The 6,997-nt window shown below is 49.2% G+C and overlaps 1 long non-coding RNA gene across 1 annotated transcript; it reads right to left on the bottom strand.

The window, feature by feature from the left end:
• Positions 1-315: 315 nt before the first annotated feature.
• Positions 316-4,668, bottom strand: LOC308526523. Its single transcript, XR_013996555.1, has 3 exons — positions 4,569-4,668; positions 3,745-3,826; positions 316-1,004 (listed from the first exon to the last, which is right to left on the bottom strand). It is a non-coding gene; the product is annotated as an uncharacterized lncRNA (long non-coding RNA).
• Between the last annotated feature and the right edge of the window lie 2,329 nt (positions 4,669-6,997).

Genomic DNA, 6,997 nt, shown 5'->3' with positions numbered 1-6,997 from the left:
AAGTTTTAAAATATATTTTTATTGATTTTAGAGAGGAAGGGAGAGAGAGAAAGATAAAACATCAATGATGAGAGAGAATCACTGATTGGCTGCCTCCTGCACTCCCCCACTGCAGATTGAGCTTGCAACCTGGGCAAGTGCCCCTGCCTGGAATTGAACCCAGGACCCTTCAGTCCGCAGGTCAATGCCTTATCCACTAAGCCAAACCAGCTAGGGCTTGGCTTTGAATTCTTTAAAAACAAAACAACAACAATGAAAATGGCCATATATTCCCAAACAAAACACATTTCAGGAGAAGAGTGGCATTCCATTTTTACAAGTGCCTTTAATGCCTGGCTTAATGAAAAAGAACTCAATTCTCATATCTGCTTCTGTATTTAATCTGTTGGAATATGTTGCTTTGGTTCATGTATATGCAAACAATCCAGTTTTACTTAGATATTAGATAATGAACTTTTTACAAAACTGTGGCTATTCTCTGGTACAACACCAAAATTTAACAAGTTTCAGTTTGCTAAAGGTCCTTTATGATGTGAGATCTGAAGCCACGTCAATAAATTTCCATAGTCTGTTACATTAATATCCACTGCGTGCATCCCTCACCATGATGATTTGGGGACTGCCATACATTAGTTATCTGGAAAATACTATTCACTGCAATATTTAGATCTTCTAAATGCTGACACATTTCATACAAAATAAAACATCACATTTATTATATCATCACTGTTCTCATCAGCAAAGTATTTTAAGCATTTAGAAGCTGCGAAGCTCACAGGCAGATACAAGTTTTCCAAATTCTAATTTCCACATGAATGCCCTATTTTATCATTTGCAACAGGTATCATTAGTAGTTTTCCTTGAAGTAACAGGGCTCACATCGTTCATTTCCAGAAACATTTGTCAGCTGTACTGTGGTTCGTCTGCTGATGATCCTTCAGGTAAAGTGCTGCTCCACGGAAACATGCTAATTCGGCTCATAATCCAGTCTCCAAAATGCTTTCCTTTGAGACAACAGCAGAGGCAGTAGAGAGATTTGTGTCCTTCCCATTTCAACAGACAGAATAGAAAACACACATGTGCTCAATGGGGTGAGATTTGGTGACAGTAATAATGTCTGTTGCTTCATCAAACTTCTTAAGTGGAACTGGCCTTCGTTACTTTTTAAAATATTTTTATTGATTTCAGAGGAGAAGGGAGAAGGGTAGAGAGATAGAAGCATCAATGATGAGAGAGAATCATTGATAAGCTGCCCCCTCCACACTGAGGCTAGAGCCCACAACTCGGGCATGTGCCCTGGCTGGGAACTGAACTGTGACCTTCTGGTTCATAGGTGGACATTCAACCACTGAGCCACGCCGGCCGGGCTCCATTACTTTTTGATGTGAGTGCACAGCACTGGAGACTAGATGGCTAGAGTGACTGTGCTGCTGCCTTAATCTATAGTCCAGGACTACAATTTCATCTGCTCCAGGACTACATTTCCCAGCATGGCACTGTGCCATCTGCTCCAGGACTACACTTCCCAGCATGGCCACTGTGCCATCTGCTCCAGGACTACACTTCCCAGCATGGCCACTGTGCCATCTGCTCCAGGACTACAATTCCCAGCATGGCCACTGTGCCATTGGTGCAAAGGTCAATGGAATGAAAAGGAACTAGTGTCTTACTGTTATTATGAAGAGTAGAAGCCCGATGCACAAAGATTTGTGCGAGAATGAGCCTTCCTTTCCCTGGCTGGCAGCACCGCCTTTGCTCCAGCCAGAGCCACCTTTCTACTCGCCATCTTTGTTGGGTTAATTTGCATACTCACTCCTGATTGGCTGGTGGGCATTGCGAAGGTACATCAATTTGCATCTTTCTCTTTTATTAGTGTAGATAATTTTAACAACACTGACGTCCTGAAAGCATCTCAACTACCCTTGCCAAGGTTCCTTGGACCACACTTTGAGAACTGCTGCCTAGACCAGGGTCAGCAACCTTCTTCTTAGAGAGCCAGCTAGTAGATATCTCAGGCTTTGTGGGCTCGTCCCCTCCTGCAATGCCAATCACCAGCTCCGGGACCAGTTGGGGGGCCTCCTGAGGAAGAAGCCACACCCCGCTGGTCCAGAGCTGGGTCAGCCTTTAGACCCGAAAAGACAAGTGGGGGAAGGATGGTCAACACCTGGCAGGAGGGTCCTGAAGGACAGTGGCCTTCACCTGAGGTGTGGAAACCAAGGCCTCAACACCCTCCTCTCCCACCCCCAAATCTGCTGGGGAACCCAACGTCAAAGCCCTCCTGGAAGCCGAATCTGGGGAGGCCCAGCTTCCCGCGTAGATCGGGAGGAGACAGCAGGTCTGTGGCCCAGAAGGTCCTGGACTTGCTGCTGGACCAGCTGCATCATCAACTAGACTCCCCCGCACCACCACCCCACACACAGCCCCCCTCCCTCCCGCACACAGCCCCCAACCCCACCCCTTCATGCTGGACCACAACTGACCAGGGCTGGGACCACGCAGACTCAGTCCAGTAAAGGTTTGCAGATGGGGAAGCTCTGCAGAACCAAGGAGTACCCCCTCCTCCCCCCTCCTCATGCCTCCCCTGTAAGTTGTCAGTCAAACCTGCCACGCAGGGGACCACCAGCACCCAAGGTGCCCCACGATGGGTGCCAGTGCTGAGCAGCAACCCCCCCAACCCTGCCCACCTCCTGGCTTGAAAGCGCCTGGCTTGGAGCATGCGCAGCTCCTCCCGCCCACACACCTGCCTGGGCGCGGAAGCCTCTGGGTTTGCAGACCTGCCAGGAGCAGGTGCAGAACCTCTGAACCACCCTCTTCCCCGGAAGCCCCGCCCCCACCCTGCCCCCCAGGCATGCTCCCTGCCCCCCCCCCGCCTTACCCCCCCAGGCATGCTCCCCACCCTGCCCCCCAGGCACGCTCCCCACCCCGCCCCCCCTGCCCCCCAGGGGCGCTCCCAGCCCCCTGCCCTGCCCCCCAGGTGCGCTCCCTGCCCCACCCCTTCCCCGACCCCCAGAGGCGCCCAGTGCTCTGGGCCTTTCCGCTCACCTCCACACCCCGCCCTGTGGCCCTGGTTTTGGTGATAACTTTTTGAAATAAACAAGCGGTGCCCAGCTGGCAGTCTCCGGCTTGTCGCCACACCCTGGCCGGGAGGGGTGAGCGGCTGCAGCCACAGGGGGAGACCACAGGGTCTTGCAGCTGCTGTCTCTCCGGGGCAGGATCTCCAAGTGCAGGGTCTCTGGGTGGGTCTCCCAGGCGGGGTCTCCTGGGCTGGGTCTCCTGGGAGGAGTACCCGGGGCAGCCCGCTATGCAATAAACCATAAGTGCGAGATACATGTTAACTGCTTATTAAAGTTGAGTGTTCTGTCTTCGTTACATTTCATCTTAAAATGGCATTGCTGTTCAGAGTTCTTCACCATGACTCTCATCAACACGGACCTAACTTACCTACAGAAACAGTCTTGAATACGATATCCCTGAGAAGAATCTGATGGGAAAAACCTCAATTTTAAGACATGTGAAAGTATGTTCCTAGCATTTTACTTATTTCAAATAATTTTTAAAATTGATTTTGGAGAAGGGGAGAGAAGCATTGATGCCAGAGCTAAACTTCGGCTGGCTGCCTCCGGTACTGGGAATCAAACTGGCATGGGGTGATGCCCAACCAACGGACTCATATTCCTAGTATTTTAGGTCATGTGCTGGGGGAGGGGAGGGGCAAGCTTAACTACAACAAGACTGTGCACCCACCTTTGTGCCTGCTGTTCCCGCCATCGGAAGAGCTGCTCTTCTTGTCTTTCCATCCTTAGCTTCTCCCGGGGGTCTCTCTGACCTGGAGGGAAGTAGCCACGCACACCCAGCTCCCACCATCGCCCTCTTTGAAGTCTCCGCAGAGTACTCATTGCCTGATCAGGGTCTTGGTTTTTATTTATTGATTCATGTCTTTCTTCTTTTAATAGAATATACATTCCATAGGGATCTATGGATCTTTTAAAAATATATATATATATTTTATTCATTTCAGGGAGGAAGGGAGAGGAAGAGAGCTAAATAGAAACATCAACGATGGGAGAGAATCATTGATTGGCTGCCTCCTGCACATCCCCCACTGGGGATCGAGCCCACAACCGGGGCGTGTGCCCTTGACTGAAATCGAACCTGGGACCCTTCAGTCTGCAGGCTGATGCTCTATCCACTGAGCCAAACCGGCCAGGGCGGGACGTATGGATCTTGAGTGTCTAATTACTTTGCTCTTCTAGGACATAGCAGAGTGCCTGGCATATAATATATGGGCTCAATAAATATTTTCTGTGTGAATGAAGGAAAAAGAAATGATTTGTCATTTTAGAAGCATTGTAGAAGTTGAGTTTCTCTCATTTGTTTTAGGTTGGTGGCTCTCAATCTTGGCTTTGCATTAAGATAACTTACGGAGCTTTCTAAAAACTCCAGAGCCCAAACCACACCCAAATTAGTCAAAATCTCTAGGGGTGGAGCCCAGATATCAGTATTTTTTTAAACCTGGGCATTTTCAAGGCTGTCTGTATGGCTACACCCAAAGAGTGTACCGTCCTTACCACTTGATGGCAGTAGAAACTCTTCAAACACCACCAGCCAATGCTTGAGGCCCTGTCTCTCAGCTAATGATGGACCCATTATTTCACGTCCTTTTATTCTAAAATTAAGCAAACACAAAATAGAACTGAAATTAACAGTATTATAATTATAAACACCAACCTTGATCTGGTGAAACAAATACAAATCTATAATAGATGAAATTATTTTTCTGAATTAATTTTGGCTATTTCTAATGGCTTTCCCTTAACAAAATAATTATACACATTACCATAATAAGCACCTATATGTCTGTCAGGCTAATAAAATAAAAAATACAAATACAATTGTAACCCCCTGAATATGTTTCTTTCCTCCCTGCTCCATTCCTCCCCCCAGGCTTCCTATTCTAAAAAGCCTAAACCTGGCCTACCAGTGTGGCTTAGTGGGTTGAGCATAGTCCCATACACCAGGAGGCCACCGGTTCGATTCCCAGTCAAGGCACCTGCCCTGGTCTCAGGCTCAATCCCCAGTAGGAGGTGTGCTGGAGGCAGCTGATTGATGTTTCTCATTGATGTTTCTCTCTTTCCCCTCTCCCTTCCTCTCTCTTAAATCAATAAAAACGTATTTTTAAAAATAAAAATAAGGGAGAAACCAAGGTGGCCGCATAGGTAAACACTGGAGATTGCTGCCTCACATAATCACTTCAAAAGTACAACTAAAAGACGGAACGGACATCACCCAGAACCACAGGAAGGCTGGCTGAGTGGAAATTCTACAACTAGAAGGAAAGAGAAAAGCATACCGAGACTCAGAGAAGGTGCAGTGAGGAAGTAAAATACTACGGTGCAGAGGTGCGTGCGGAGCGGGCTGGCGGCTGAGGGCGTGGTTGTCTGTTTCAATCAGGAGGGAGTCTCAGGCTCTGAGCTCCAGTTCCGGGCGAGTCTGTGGGGACCCAGACTCATATGGGAGAAGCGGGACTGTCTGGCATCGGTCGGAACTCGAGGGCAGCTTTCTCTCGGAGGGGCTTGCAGCAATTACCGGGACATTGAGAAGCAAAGCCTCTGAGGGCAAGACTGAGAGCAGCCATAACTGCTAGCCCCACCCTGTTGATCCCCTGGGACCCGCCCCGCCCAAGCCCTGCAGGGGAGGCTTTTCCTGGATAGCCTCAGGCAAAGGCTAGATTAGCATCTCCCTAGAGATCCAGGAGCCAGGAAGCCCAGAGGTCAGAGTGGGACCATCCAGTTTGCAGCTCCGTGGAACCATAAAGGACACACTCAGGGGGCAGACTCAGTGAGCACCAAAGCCCCATTGAAGCAAGTCTTGCCCCATAGGATGTCTCCAGCACAGAAGTTCTCCCACTGCAGACACAGCTGATTCTCACAGCCAATTGGCCTGGAGGCCAATTCCTCCCAGTGATACCTACAACAATCAAGGCTTAACTACAACAAGACTGTACACAAAGACCACAAGGGGGTGCACCAAGAGTGTCCTCCTCAGGTAATTGGGGAGGCTGAACCACTGGGCCCTAGAGGACACTTAGCACAGAAAACCACTTTATCAACACAGGAAAGCATAAAAAATGCAGAGACAAAGAAAAAGGACACAAATGACAGAAATGGAAGAAAGCAAACTACTGGATATAGAGTTCAAAACCACACTTTTAAGGTCTTTCAATAATTTTCTAGAAACTGCCGATAAACTTAATGAGATCTATAAGAAATCTAATGAGACCCTCGATGTTGTAATAAAGAACCAACTAGGAATTACTACACTGACTGAAATAAAGAATATTATACAGACTCCCAACAGCAGACTAGAGGCAGCCAGCGCCTGCCACCTGGTAAGGAAGGGGTGGCGGTGGGCATCCTCCCAGCACCAGCGCAGCCAGCACCTGCCGCCTGGGCCTCAGCTTCCAGGGACACCACACCCGAGTGGCCACATAGCAGGAGATGGACGGGGCTGTAAGCCCACACCCTTTCTGATGGGCAGCAGGCATGCTGACCTCGCTCGGAGAGGAGCACCCTTAGGCCCCTCCTCCCCCAGCTGCTCGTGGCACCCAGGGTCCCAGCAGGACCTCCAAACAAAGGCAGCCAGTGCCCGCTCCATAAGGACCAGAGAGAATCGTCTCTCAACAACTCGAGCTGCTAAATATAAAATACCCACCATTATTAGTTGCATTTTAAATTAAACAGGGTGCTTTAAAAAAGTATCTATATACCAGTATTTATAAAAGCCTAAGCAACTGTCCGACCATCCGACTGGTGGCTATGACACACAATGACCACCACGGGGCAGACGCTCTACACAGCAGCTGCCGAACTGTGGTGAGTTGGCAGCTGCAGTTCTTGGGTGATGCACCCAGAACCAGAGAGGAAGGAGCCTGATTCCGGGGTGCGTCACCTGAGAACTGCCCTCTCGCAATCCCGGACCTCTCATAAAATTTGACTCT

The sequence above is a fragment of the Myotis nattereri genome (assembly GCF_964212035.1).
Source record: "Myotis nattereri genome assembly, chromosome: 10".
Lineage (NCBI taxonomy): Eukaryota > Metazoa > Chordata > Mammalia > Chiroptera > Vespertilionidae > Myotis > Myotis nattereri.
Note: the sequence above shows the minus strand (reverse complement) of the source record. Positions and strands in the feature narration are given on the sequence as shown.